This window comes from Triticum aestivum, chromosome 7A (genome assembly GCF_018294505.1).
Source record: "Triticum aestivum cultivar Chinese Spring chromosome 7A, IWGSC CS RefSeq v2.1, whole genome shotgun sequence".
Taxonomy (NCBI): domain Eukaryota; kingdom Viridiplantae; phylum Streptophyta; class Magnoliopsida; order Poales; family Poaceae; genus Triticum; species Triticum aestivum.
Genome location: NC_057812.1, coordinates 112569228 through 112584506, shown reverse-complemented (window position 1 = coordinate 112584506; position 15279 = coordinate 112569228). Strand labels below are relative to the sequence as shown.

At 41.7% G+C, this 15279-nt stretch overlaps 1 long non-coding RNA gene across 2 annotated transcripts; it reads left to right on the top strand.

Annotated features, from left to right (window-relative positions):
* Positions 1 to 1039: 1039 nt before the first annotated feature.
* On the top strand, positions 1040 to 4256 carry LOC123150366 (uncharacterized). 2 transcript variants are annotated; one of them, XR_006475070.1, is made up of 5 exons: positions 1040 to 1388; positions 1473 to 1662; positions 2652 to 2833; positions 3453 to 3546; positions 3842 to 4247. It is a non-coding gene; the product is annotated as an uncharacterized lncRNA (long non-coding RNA). The 2 variants fall into 2 exon arrangements; XR_006475069.1 differs by having other exon boundaries at positions 2652 to 3546; positions 3842 to 4256.
* The last annotated feature ends 11023 nt before the right edge of the window (positions 4257 to 15279 follow it).

The window sequence follows — 15279 nt, the reverse complement described above, 5'->3', positions numbered from 1 at the left end:
GATGAAAGGACATGTGGCAAAGTTAGAGGCCAAGAGTTGAAATAATAAAAGGCATTGGGATTTTTGCAAGTGTGTTAAGGTAATTCCACATAATTGGAATAATAACTATAGCTCTCTAAATATCGAGAGGATAAGTTGTAAAGAGAATCACCATGTGAATTCCCTCGGTTTAAATGGATCGACGATCCATACGATTTATTTAGTTGAGTTAAGAAAAGAAATGGCATGATGGCATGATGACATGATGCAATGCACATGATGCAAAGATGAAATGCAGCGGACCAAACAAAACACACGATGAAACCCGGAAACCCTGGAAGGCAACTGAAGCTCCGGTCTTGGGGCGTTACAGAGAGACATGAGGGAAGGCTCGCTGGTGTCTTGGTCATCAATACCTTCTCATTTGTCGTTCTTGTTAACATGTAGAGAACTCTGATAAGTTATTGTTTTAAGCTCGGGTACCTCCGTTCTTGCTCATGGAACATACTTTTGGGTTTCCTGTTAAAGGAAGTTGTTATATTAGGACCCCGTTTAGGTTGAGATCCATGTCATAGCTGACCCTCGCACAAGCACAATATCTGCCACCCGGCCAGGCCGTCCCGCGCCTGCCAGCAACGAGCGATGGAGGGAATGAAGGAAATATGCCCTAGAGGCAATAATGAAGTTATTATTTATTTCCTTATATTATGATAAATATTTATTATTCATGCTAGAATTGTATTAACCGCAAAATTAGTACATGTGTGAATATATAGACAAACAGACACTACTAGGAAATAGCTTATAGATAGACGCTTACTAGTAGCGCCTTATTTTGACCCACGCTATTGCTAATTATTAGTAGCGTGCTGTATTGACCCCTCGCTACTAGTAAATATTACGGGTAGCCACATGACAAAAAGACGCGCTATTAGTAAATATCTCTCAGCGATAGAGCATAGCAGTAGCATGGGTTATAAAACCTGCGCTACTGCTAAGTGAATAGGTATAGTGCAGGTGACACACCCCACGCTACTACACATCCACTGCTGCACCCCAACCCACCCGATCCACTCCCACCGCACCAAACTCTCTCTCTCTCTCTCGTGTGCATCCCTCAAAAAAAACTCTCTCTCGTGAACCTCACCCCCACCCTCGGTCCAGTTCCTCTCCCCCACTATCTCCGCGCCGCCGCCGCCACCCACGTCGGCCGGTTCCGGTGAGCTCCGGCCGCGCGCAACATGCCCCCAAGCTCCGCCCCTCTCTCCCCCCTTCCAGATCCGTGCCTCAAGGGATGCACCCTTGCCCGCCGCTAGGGTTTCGGGCGCCTCTCGTGTTCTTGCCAGAATCCACCACAATCGGCGATGGCGAGGCCGGAGCTTGCGGGATCCGTCTGCGGTGTTGCCCAGGTAGGCCCTTCCCCTCCTTCCTTGCTTGGGTCCACCCTTTCCTCCTCACCTCACCTTCTCCTCCTATCCGTCCCTTTGCTGCAGGTCACCATGGTGCAGAGACGACAATGATGGCAAGAGGGCACAGACCTTGCCCTGATCGAGGAGGAGGAGGGGCGCACCTAGATGCCAGCCCTGCTCTGCTCGATGAGGAGGGGTGGGAGGGGTCTACTCCTAGGGCGACCAAGAGGTCCTGCTCGAGCTCAAGCATGGCCATGATGACCCACCACGGCAGGTCTGTTATCCCGCAACTGTGCTGTTGGAGCACTGCACTCATGATGGAATGATGCAGAGTTTTATGTAGTTTTTGCTATCTTAGCTCTGATGGTAACATCATATCAGTTAGGAGTAGTGTTTAGGAACAATTAGAATATGCTATGGTCGTCTAATAGAGAGATAGATTCAAGGGACTTCCCAGTTTGGACAATGAAATGTGTTCACAAATAACATCCACGTTGGTTTGTACTAGGTCCTAATGGTGATGCGACGGATTTTAGTACGTTGGTTGAGGCCCAAGTTGATTTGTGCTAGTTCTAGGATGTTTATTTATGAAAAAGTATATGTCTGATAGACGTGATTAATTACTGTGTAGAAAGTACCAATGTTTCTTGTTCAGCGCACTGTTTATCTGCTTCCCTACTGTTAGTGTCGAGCAACAGTTTCATCTTTATTTTACATTCATACTCATGCGTGTTCTGTTCATGTGCATATGCTTAATTATTTTGTGGTGACTGACAGGGAGTACACCTTTGGTTACCAATTACTGCACAATCGTCCCACATTTGTTTTGCTTAATGTTCATTGCCCAACAGGCTACAACGCCCACACGCTGAGCCTTATTTTGCCTACAATTTACTGCTGCGGTGCTGCAGGAACCAAGCTAAGCTCCAGTAGAACCTCATGTACCTAATGTACATGTAGTTAACAGAACACTAAAAGAGGGTCTTGGGGTTTTGTTGCCAAATTTGAATGTCTTATCTCCAAAGAGTCCCGTCTGTTAATGATTTGTTTCTTATTGTAGGCCCTAGGCATTACAGATATGCATATAAAGTATGTCATTCTAGATGTGCTCCGAGCATTACACAGTTGCATATAATCTTGTGTTTTATTTCTTGTATTTACATTTTTATAAGTTGTACAGACAAAAGATAGCATGTGTTCCCTCAAAGTGAGTAAATATGTACTGATTATTAGTGAAGTTAACCGAGAGCCTGTGACATACAGGAAACAGGCATTGGTTGATTGGTCGATGCGCCATGGCCGTGGGTTGTCCTAGTGCATGCGTTTGCTGAAGGTGGTGATGCATATGCCTGAAGGTGGTGATGCATATGCCTGAAGGTGGTGATGCATATGCCTGAAGGTGGTGATGCATATGCCTGAAGGTGGTGAGCAGAGCAACTTCTGCTGTAAGAATTTTCTGAGGATGCTTTTGAGTGTAGAATAACAAAAAATATGTACGGAGTAATTATTTTAGCATTACTAGAACTGTTAATTCGCACTCCCTCTACAGGGAGTATTATTTATTTCTTTTGGAAGATGACCGCTAGTTCTAAGTGAGTGATTTTTTTGAATTTTTCGCCCATTCTGAAGATTGTGCACTAATGAATAAACAATGTGCTCCCTTTAAACATTGTAGAGTAATTAATATGCAGCCAGAGTCAAGTATGGTATCACAATCTTTAGTAAAGCATTTGAATTAAAGCAAGTAGATATTGATCTTTGTGATCGAAGTGTGTCTGTTTAATACCTCTAAACTCAACTATTTCTTTTAGAATTATGGTACTTCTTAGTGTAGCATTGTAGCTTTATTTTTACACGATCAGATTACCTTTGGTATATGCAGCATGCAGTCAAACTATGCTATATATCTACAGTAGTAAATGTATCATCTTAAGAGTGTACTGAAGCTATATTATTTCGTAGCTCAAATTTAGGCTTTCTCCATGGTTAATATAAGTTATGTAAAGCAATGTTTGCCTGGATGTGTAACTGTAAAGACATTCTTATTATATATTCAATGTACAGCGACGGTGCTGCTGCACTTGTGCTAGTCAGTGAAGCTAAGAACCTTGGCCTTCAAGTTCTTGCAAGAACCAAAGGTTATGCTGATGCTGCTCAGGTAAATCCTACATGCCTCGTCATTAATCATTGTTGGTGAAAAATATGTCATTTGAGAAATCTCAGCCCATTGTTCTTGTTAATGAAGACTTTTACCAATATTATCCTTTCCCGTGCCTCAAAACTATCAACCTGGCCCAAACAATGATCTTTTTCTTTAGGATTCATGGTTATTTTTTCTTGTTATTATGCATTACTGTTGATTCATGTGCATGTACTAAAAAGAAAGAAAATACCCTACTGGATTTGGATGCGGACGCCAACTAACAAGTTTTCACTTTCCAACGTGGGCGCAGGGGTGATCGACGTGGGCTACTGCGGCCTGGTGGGCACCGTGCTCTTCAACCACTCGGAGGCGGACTTCATCGTGAAGCCCGGCGACCGTGCCACACAGATGATCATCCAGGTCATTGCGACGCCGGAGGTCACCGAGGTGGAGGACCTCGACGCTACCGTCCGGCGGGAGGGAGTGCTGGGATCTACCGATGTTTGAACTTCGAGCCTTGGTAGATACATCTAGAGAAGCGGTCTAATTGTTTGCATCTAATGTTAAATGGGATCTCGAGATCTCGAGTTGAGATGTTCAATGTTGTATCCATGAATGCTGCAAGTGCTAAGATGGTTCTGTGAACTTAGTTTATTTGCACTGGACGTGTCTTGATTTCCATCCATGAATACTGCATCCGACTTTAAAAAAAATCTAGTTAGTTAGTTGTAGCGTGAGGGGGAAATGTGGCGCTACTAGCACTTGGATAGTAGTAGCGTAGGTGTAAATGGGGCGCTACTAGTACTTAGATAGTAGTAGCGTAGGTGTGGAATAGTGGTAGTGTGGGTAGCGCCGCGCTACTACTAACTTTTTTAGCTGTAGCGTGGGGTAAAAAACGCGCTACTGCTAAAATAGTTGTAGCGTCGTAGTAGTAGCGCGGATACCCACGCTACTGGTATGCAAAAAACCTACGCTACTAGTAGTGTTTTTCCTAGTAGTGAGAGTGTCATTAGTTTGCCTTTACTTGACTAGCTCGTTGAATCAATGATGATTATGTTTCCTAACCATAAACATGAGTTGTCATTTGATTAATGGGATCACATCATTAGAGAATGATGTGATTGACTTGACTCATCCGTTAGCTTACCACGATGATCGTTTAGTTTGTTGCTATTGCTTTCTCCATAACTATACATGTTCCTATGACTATGAGATCATGCAACTCTCGAATACCAGAGGAACACTTTGTGTACTACCAAACGTCACAACGTAACTGGGTGATTATAAAGGTGCTCTACAGGTGTCTTCGATGGTGTTTGTTGAGTTAGCATGAATCAAGATTAAGATTTGTCACTCCGATTGTCGGAGAGGTATCTCTGGGGCCCTCTCGGTAATGTACATCACTATAAGCCTTGCAAGCAATGTAGCTAATGAGTTAGTTACGGAATGTAGCATTACGAAACGATTAAAAAGACTTGCCGGTAACGAGATTGAACTAGGTATTGAGATACCGATGATCGAATCTCGGGCAAGTAACATACCAATGACAAAGGGAACAACGTATGTTGTTATGCGGTTCAACCGATAAAGATCTTCGTAGAATATGTAGGAGCCAATATGGGCATCCAGGTTCCGCTATTGGTTATTGACCAAAGAGGTGTCTCGGTCATGTCTACATAGTTCTCGAACCCGTAGGGTCCGCACGCTTAACATTCGTTGACGATATAGTACTATATGAGTTATGTATGTTGGTGACCGAATATTGTTTGGAGTCCCGGATGAGATCATGAACATGACGAGGAACTCCGGAATGGTCCGGAGATAAAGATTGATATATGGGATAATAGTGTTTGGTCTCCGGAAGGGTTTCAGAATTCACCGGAAGGGGTTCCGGATGATTCCCAAAATGTTTGGGTACGAGAACACTTTATTTGGGCCAAAGGGGAAAGCCCACAAGGTTTTTGAAAAGAGAAAAAGAAAGTTTTACGGAGTCCAGGGGCCAGACGCCAAGGCTCTTGCCTTCCGGGTGAAACCGACTTTGTGTAGGCTTTTACTCCAAGTTTCGACCCCAAGGCTCAACATATAAATGGATGGGTAGGGCTAGCACCCAAGAAACATCAAGAAACACCAAGCCATGTGCCGGCAACCCCGTCCCCTCTAGTTTATCCTCCGTCATAGTTTTCGTAGTGCTTAGGCGAAGCCCTGCGAAGATTGTTTTTCACCAACACGGTCACCACGCCGTCGTGCTGCCGGAACTAATCTACTACTTCGCTCGTCTTATTGGATCAAGAAGGCGAGGACGTTATCAAGTTGAACGTGTGCTGAACGCGGAGGTGCCGTATGTTCGGTACTTGATCGGGACGGATCGTGAAGGTGTACGACTACATCAACCGTGTTGATAAAACGCTTCCGCTTTTGGTCTACGAGGGTACGTAGACACACTCTCCCCTCTCGGTGCTATGCATCACCATGATAGATCTTGCGTGTGCATAGGAATTTTTTTGAAATTACTGCGTTCCCCAATAGTGGCATCCGAGCCAGGTCTATGCGTAGATGTTATATGCACGAGTAGAACACAAAGGAGTGGGCATGGGTATATACATATTGCTTGCCGTCACTAGTTGATTCTTGATTCGACGGTATTGTTGGATGAATCGGCTCAGACCGACATTACGTGTACGCTTACGCGAGACCGGTTCTACCGACGTGCTTCGCACATAGGTGGCTAGTGGGTGTCTATTTCTCCAACTTTAGTTGAATCAGATTCAATGAACATGGTTCTTTATGAAGATCAAAAAGCAATCACTATACCGCGTTGTGGTTTTTTGATGCGTAGGTAAGAACGGTTCTTCCTCAGCCTGTAGCAGCCACGTAAAACTTGCAACAACAAAGTAGAGGACGTCTAACTTGTTTTTGCAGGGCATGTCGTGATGTAATATGGTTAAGACGTGATGAGATATAAATTATTGTATGAGATGATCATGTTTTGTTAAAGTTATCGGCAACTGGCAGGAGCCTTATGGTTGTCTCTCTAGTGCATAAGATGCAAGCGCCATATAATTGCTTTACTTTATCGTTATGCGATAGCAATAGTTGCAAAAGTAATAGTTGGTGAGACGACCATGTGACGACATGTTGATAGAGATCAAGATGATGTAGATCATGGTGTCATGCCGGTGACGATAGAGATCATGACGGTGTTTTGGAGATAGAGATCAAAGGCACAAGATGATGATGGCCATATCATGTCACATATTTTGATTACATGTGATGTTTATCCTTTATGTATCTTATTTTTCTTAGTTCGGCGGTAGCATTATAAGATGATCTCTCACTAAATTTCAAGGTATAAATGTTCTCCCTGAGTATGCACCGTTACGACAGTTCTTCGTGCCGAGACACCACGTGATGATTGGGTGTGACAAGATCTACGTTCACATACAACGGGTGCAAGCCAGTTTTGCACACGTGGAATACTCGGGTTAAACTTGACGAGCTTAGCATATGCAGATATGGCCTCAGAACATTGAGACCGAAAGGTCGATCATGAATCATATAGTAGATATGATCAACATAATGATGTTCACCATTGAAAACTACTCCATCTCACGTGATGACCGGACATGGTTTAGTTGATATGAATCACGTGATCACTTAGATGATTAGAGGAATATTTATCTAAGTGGGAGTTCTTAAGTAATATGATTAATTAAACTTAAATTTATCATGAAATTAGTCCTGATAGTAGTTGCATAACTATGTTGTAGATCAATAGCTCGCAATGTAGCTCCCCATGTATTTTGATATGTTCCTAGAGAAAAACTATGTTGAAAGATGATACTAGCAATGATGCGGACTAGGTCCATGATCTGAGAATTATCCTCATTGCTGCACAGAAAAATTATGTCCTTGATGCACCGCTAGGTGACAGACCTATTGCAGAAGCAAATGCACACGTTATGAACATTTGACAAAGTTCTGTATGATGACTACTTAATAGTTTAGTGCACCATGATTTACGGCTTAGAACCGGGACTTCAAAAACATTTTGAATGCCACAGAGCATATAAGATGTTCTAAGAGTTGAAATTGGTATTTAATACTCATGCCCGTGTCGAGAGGTATGAGACCTCTGATAGTACTTTGCCTACAAGATGGAGGAGAATAGCTCAACCAATGAGTATGTGCTCAGATTGTCTAGGTACTACAATTTCTTGAATCAAGTGGGAGTTAATCTTCCAGGTGTCTCGGTCATGTCTATATATTTCTCGAACCCGTAGGGTCCGCACGCTTAACGTTCCTTGACGATATAGTACTATATGAGTTGGTGACCGAATATTGTTCGGAGTCCCGGATGAGATCACGGACATGACGAGGAACTCTGGAATGGCCCGGAGATAAAGATTGATGTATGGGATAATAGTGTTTGGTCTCCGGAAGGGTTCCAAAATTCATCGGAAGGGGTTCCGGATGCTTCCCGAAATGTTTGGATACGAGAACACTTTATTTGGGCCAAAGGAGAAAGCCCACAAGGTTTTTGGAAGGAGCAAAAGAAAGTTTTGCGGCGTCCAGGAGCCAGACCAGACGCCGGGATCCCTGGCGTCTGGTCCTGGAGTCCGAGAAAGACTCTTACCCTTTGGGTGAAACTGACTTTGTGTAGGCTCTTACTGCAAATTTCGACCCCAAGGCTCAACATATAAATAGAGGGGTAAGGCTAGCACCCAAAACACATCAAGAAACACCAAGCCGTGTGCCGGCAACCCTGTCCCCTCTAGTTTATTCTTCATCATAGTTTTCATAGTGCTTAGGTGAAACCCTGCGAAGATTGTTCTTCACCAACACCGTCACCATGCCGTCGTGCTATCAGAACTCATCTACTATTTCGCCCGTCTTGCTGGATCAAGAAGGCGAGGACGTCATCGAGCTAAACGTGTACTGAACGCGGAGGTGCCGTACGTTCGGTACTTGATCGGGACGGATTGTGAAGGTGTATGATTACATCAACCGCGTTGATAAAACGCTTCCGCTTTTGGTCTACGAGGGTACGTAGACACACTCTCTCCTCCCGTTGCTATGCATCATCATGATAGATCTTGCGTGTGCATAGAATTTGTTTTAAATGCGTTCCCCAACAGAGAAGGGCCTCGCCATCGACCGGTGAGAGAGGCTTTGCCCTGATGGCTTTGGCTGATGTTGGAGGCAGGGAGAGAGGGTCTGGGGAGAGGAGGGAGGAGAGTAGCACTGCCGCCCGAGTCGCCCGTGGGACGACCCGAGAGCTATGGCTGGGATTTTTTTTCTAGCGAACTACTTCAACCCGATTCTCCAAAATGCTAGCGAAGGACGAAGGAATGATAACAGCTTACTTCGAATCATAATGACGGAGCCTAAACAAGAAAACAGACTAGTATGCTCTAACAAATCGTGGTATGCATGTCGTGATCAGGGCTGGCCTTGTGTTTTGGGAGGCCCTAGGCGAATTCAACGACATGGGTCCCTGTGTTTTAGATCACTTTTTTTTATTTTTTTTTATTTTTTCAGCACCTGGTAAATGCTTTTTCTTAGATAAAATGACAGGCTAATGTCCTAAAATAATGAAGAAAATAGAATACAAAGAATTAGAAATCTATACATCAGATGATTGAAACCTAGATATGTACTCCCTCCGTTCCAAATTACTCGTCATGGTTCTAGTCTAAATTTGAAATAGAGGAAGTACACAACATGACAGAAAATTAGGATGGATCAGGGATGAATAGTTGAATACGTACTAAAGAATCAAAGAAACTGCTGAAGTTTAGCTTTGGATGGAATCGGGGATGGAACAGGAATATGATACATGGATGGATACATACTGTATTGCCGTCTTGCCGGATGCCGGATGGCTGAGCAGCGCGCGCAGCGACAACAACCAGCGGCGGTCGACGAGAGGATGAAGTCACGAAGACGAACCGACGAGGGACGAAGGCACAAGACCAGATCTTAGATTGATTTGTTTCACACAAGCGAAGCGAGCGGCCGTGTGGCTGGCGTGACGCTTCGCGATCGCTACCTAGGGCACCTAGCTATGGGTCTAGCCCATAACTATTGTGTCCTTTCGTTTTTCTTGTATAGTTTTTTTCTTATGTATTTTTTGCTGGGCTGTATAAGATATGTATTCTAATCATGGACCCCCTCCCAGCCTGGGCCCTGGGCCATTGCCCCTCTGCCATACCCCCAAGGCCGGCCCTGGTCGTGATAAATATGCACATGCCAACTTACTCTTGGTTGATGTGTATGTAGCAGCAGACGATACCGGGAATACACATGAGCATCAAGGTGCTCCACCCCCTTATACAAAATTAAATTAAAAAAATAACAGAAAATTAAAAAAAACTAAAATCTTGGGATCTCAAACTTGGTTGCCCAATCTACCTCCGTACGAAGTTTCGTTGAAAAATACCATGAACTATATTCATGGTGAAAAAATATAGTCTCAACTAAAATCCTTTCAAACATTCTTTTTGTCTTTTTGCCACGGATACGTTTCCTGATACCTTTTCACAACATTTCACATGAAATAGATTTGGGCACCCAGGTTTCATATCCCAAAATTCTAGATTCTTTTAAAGAATTTTCTAGTACTCAAGTGCTACAAATCCTCTTCCCTGTCCATACTCAATATTTAATTTCTAAAAGAAAAGGATACTCAGTAGTAACAATTTCAATTAGAAATTTTGGTTGTGTGGATTCTAGCGTAACTAATCTTCACCCTCCAATGATCGATCAACTCACACGGCTCGAGAAAGTATTTGAGTGACGGGCCATGTACCAGTTGAGCTGGGCCAGGAGAACGCGTACATGATCTGGACTTGTGAGACTTGAGACTCAAGATGTAAAACAAAAAGTGCCTAATGTCGACAACAACTTGAAAATAAATAAATACAAATCAGATTATTCAAGACCCAGAAGAAGCATCAGGTGAGCAAGGAACACTGACGGGACGCCCTGCCCTAATGTTCACTAACAAAGTCGTCCCTGTTCGAGCTGGCACATAAAAGTACGGGGAGAAGTTGACTTCTATCTACTCTCTCTGTTACAAAATACTTGAAGCTTTGGGTTAGTTCTAAGTCAAATGTCTATCCATAATTGGTTCTACCTATCCAACCTCTCATTCAGTGACGGAGCCAGGATTCGAGTATAGGGGGGGGGGGGGGGGTACATATATTGATCTAATCTCATTGGTAATTACTCGTTTGTCGATCATTGAGGAGGGGGGGGGGGGGGGCAGGCCCCTGCTCGTCCCCCTGGCTCCGCCCCTGCTCCCATTATCCATCTTCATGCCTACGCTTTTGACAATTGTTGCTCTATTTAAGATACTTTGTACTTGGCATCTACTGGGTATTGATGTTTTTGTTACTCTACTGCAACCAAACAATCAACACTTGACATATTTTCTACTAATAAATTATCTTGAGATTTTTTTTCGTTTCCAACTGTGATTGGATTGACAACTCAATTGCTAAGGTTTAGAAATATTCTTTGACTCCCCTTGTGTCAAATCATTAAATTTGGGTTGTGATACATCACATTGAAGACTATCACAATCCCTTACACTGGTGGGTTATTTGAGGTCGGGGCCCTATACCACCATATATGTTAGGTATTCTTTCAGACCCCTATATTCAACATTTTTGTTTTGATATAATCCATGTAACCTTGTCCACATATGAAAAAGTTCCAAATGGCCGAAGACATACAAGACGCGTCTGTCTCATGGAGCCAAAAAATTCATGCCTCTAAAATCATAAGCTCTTAAGATTATGATCACCATATTACCTTGCATTGAAGCTTCATAAAGACAAGCACTTAAATTTCACAAGAGAAAATAAAACTGGTGCTAGTAAGGAGCCACATGCTTCCTTCTCATGGGCACGATAGATAATTAATATCCTTCATTTAGTGGAACAAATTAAAAAATATAGAACAATGGATTTGCTTCTAACCAACCCATGTTATAAAACATGGATAGAGTAGCATAGCCCAAACATGATCCTATTACAGTTTTTGCAACATGCAAAAAGAAGGAGAGACAAAGAAAGTTAATTTCCATGGTTTTCATTGGGTCTTTTAGATGAGAGAAATTGCAACTCGTGAGATTGAGAGACATGGGGAACTTCTTGTAGCTTGGTCATCAGGTCCTTCTCCCCTGTTGTTACTGTTCACCTCAACATCTTCTTAATCTAGGATAAGTAGCCTCTAGCTCGAGGAACCAGGGGACTTGTTCTCGAGGCCACCTAGTTTAGCTTGGTATATTTGCCATATGTCCAACTGAATAAGTATATGATGTATCTGTTTCATCCAGAAGATAAAATCAAATTTTGCTTGTGTGTATTTCCCAATCTTTGTAGGTAGAACCAATACATACTTCGTATCCACTTGAACGGCCTCCTGCGAGCACATGCCTTTGCATCGATCCCCTCACCTCTTAGTTGGAAGCGTGAATCAAACTCTTTGAATGCACGCGGCTGTGAGAGGCACGGAAGGGTGGGTAGTGGAGCCAGAGTTGTTGGGTCTCAACGAGTTGCACGCCCAAGGGATTATTCGATTCAATATCATCTAACAATGTTGAAATTGTTTGGCTTTTCAATCCGACCATTACTCCAGTCGAGTCCATGTTAAAAATTCCACACTGAATTTGATCAAAATTTAACCAAAGCTGTAAAAGTTTGACTTATGCTCGAATTTGGATTGAGTTTTCTTGTCATCGTAATATGTTAAACAAACAAGAAACATTTTTGTATGTACTAGGATGGTTGAAATTTCTAATCATTAGTTAATATTGACTTGAGATTAAACATATGATCGGTGATCTACTAAAAGGTGAAATGTACAAATAGTTTTACTATTAACTTGGTTGGTGGGAACACAGGAGAAACATAATACTATCGTGGTAACCAACTTGATAGGAGGGAATATTTTGCATGTTCAACTCAGATGATGGGACATGATTACCTAGTTTTTTTAACACTAGGAAAGGGCGCAAAGGCCCCAAATGCTCCATTAACTACTAAGTGTGGTACAGAACACATTACATCGGGATACAAGGAAGAACAAAAATTGCACATAGGTCCCTGACATTTGAAAGGAGGACACCAACATTTGATTACAAATCACAATTGGATCCAAAAGAGATCCCCCTATGTAACTAAGATCGTCGGCACCAGGGACTAGGCTAACTGAACGAGTTCTCCATGGAAAGACACCATGGACTCTGTACTGGAGCTCCACTGCCTCCCATGTGGCATCAAGGGGAGGAATAACATTGGCCGCCCTTCATCCCTTGGATGCAATGGGTCACCAACATCACCGTTATGACGAATGAGCAGCTCCTTGATTTCAATGAACTAAGCAGCCACACATGAACATATGAGTGCTAGTGCTACGACCGAAGACGACAAGGATACTACCAAGGAGGCGTCAGTGGCAACGCCAAGGCACATGGCAACAAGCGCGAAGGAGTTGCATGGAAAGCCAACAGAAGAGTTTGAAATTGAGCTTGCAGAGCAAATATGTCGGCAGGGTCAATCAGTGGAGGCCATCTCATTCTAGACGGGCTCTGCGCTTATCTGCTCCAGCACCATCCATATGGAGGACAATATCATGGATGGTTGTGGCTGCTTCTATGATTGGATCCGCTTTGGCAATCTAAAGATGTGGCAAATATCATGGAAGGATACGACCGCCGCTGGAACATCGTCTCCGGCGTCTCCACCGCCACGAACACGTCTCACTCACTTAGTCAATTGGATAGCCTCGCCTGCGTCAAAATCATAGTTACCACTGTTCAAGGTTTCATTGACCATATGAATATCAGTTAATCATCTATTTAATCCATTCAGCTCTATTATCGCATGGTCCTGATTTTACATCACTTATACATTTCAATGCTCTTATAAAATTAGTTTAACAAAAGGAAAATTGTTGATGTATTAGCAAAACATATTCATAAATATTTCAAAAGTGTTTGTTCCTTTTGGAAAATATAATTATGTAATTTAAAGAGTTTTCATGCATTTTTTGTAATCTTATTAAGATGTGTACGTTTTTTAATGCTCGTGTAATTTTTATACATGCCTTATAGAAATTGTTTGTAATTTTAGAAGTTATCTTTCTTTGATGATACAGATAGTAGATGACTAGATGCACATCAATAAGTTGTTAGATCCATGCGCTGGTAGGTTTTATTCTCTATCAAGTAGTCCCTCCACAGTTAGTGATCTAAAAGGTCTTATATTTGTTTACAGAGGAAATACTTGCTAACTGAAATAATTAATAAATTACAACACTTGGAATTCAAAATTACACTTTTACTTGAATGACGCAGTTTACCGTACTTTGAAGTGCATATCTTTATTATATAAGTTTTAATACACGCTAGAAACAATTTCCCATTGCAACGCACAGGCAAAATTCGAAATGAGAGGTTGGGTGGCTGGTGCCACTTGTCTAGCCCAGCAGGTGGCCCATGAAGAACATCAAAGCTTTGCTCATATGGCGATCCCTATTTGGTGCGTAGGTCGCGCTAGCGACCTAGCGCGCACCCTTCCAACGCCCCAGCCAATTTTTGGTCCAGCCCATTTAGGCTTTATTCCCCACCGATTTTGGGAAGGTTCTAGAACCTTCCCTGAACCTATTTTTATTTTTATTTTACGTTTTCTCTTTTTTTCTTCTTTTCTGTTTTCACTTTCTTTTCTTAATTTCCTTTCTTTTTTATTTTTTATACTTTCTTTTAATTTTCTTTCTCATTTTTGCGAACACATTTCAAATTTATGAATATTTTTTAATCATGAAGATTTTCCGAATTTTATGAACATTTTCTAATTTGTGACCATTTTTTACAAATTCATGAACATATTTTAAATGATGAACTTCTTTCAATTTGTGGACTAGTTTGAAATTGTAAACATTTATTGAAACTCGTCCACATTTTTTGAGTCAGTGGATATTTTTTGAAATTTTGGAACAAATTTTGAAATTCATGAACATCTTTTTATGAAATGCGTGAACATTTTTCAAATTCATGAACAGTTTATTAATCAGCGAATATTTTTTGAACCGATGCTTTTTTATTTACTTTCTGGGATTGTTTTTTGAAATTCACGAACATTTTGAATTTTTTATGAAAATTTTAAAAAGAGGAATATTATTTGAATTCACAAAATTATGTTCAAATTCACGGACAATTTTTTAATACACGAACGTTTTTCAAAATCATGAATATTTTTTGAATATGCGAATATTTTTTCAAAATCACAAATATTGTTTTAATGCGTGAACATTTTCAGAAAATCATGATCATTTTTTTCGGAATTCACAATTATTTTATGATTTCTTGAACATTGTTATTCAAAAATCACAGTTATTTAGAGCTTGAAATATTTGGAATCCTGAATTACTTTTAAAAATAAATAAAAAACAACACGCGCATGGTAGAAGAGTCCGGGCGCCTATGTAGCCGAATTGGAGTTCCCTGCTCATATGGTAGAAGAGGTTAATCTCACAAATCGTGAGCTTACTTGAACAAGACCGCACACAAGAAGCTAATCTAACAAGTCTACCTACAAAATCCTGATAAGTGCTTGCCAATTTACTCTCGATTGATATATATAAGTAACAACAACTGATACTCAAATATCCAAAAGAAAAACATTTTAAAAAGAGAAACTGGCTGTGTGCGTGCTCGTTAGGCCCAAACTAATAAGCTTCGCC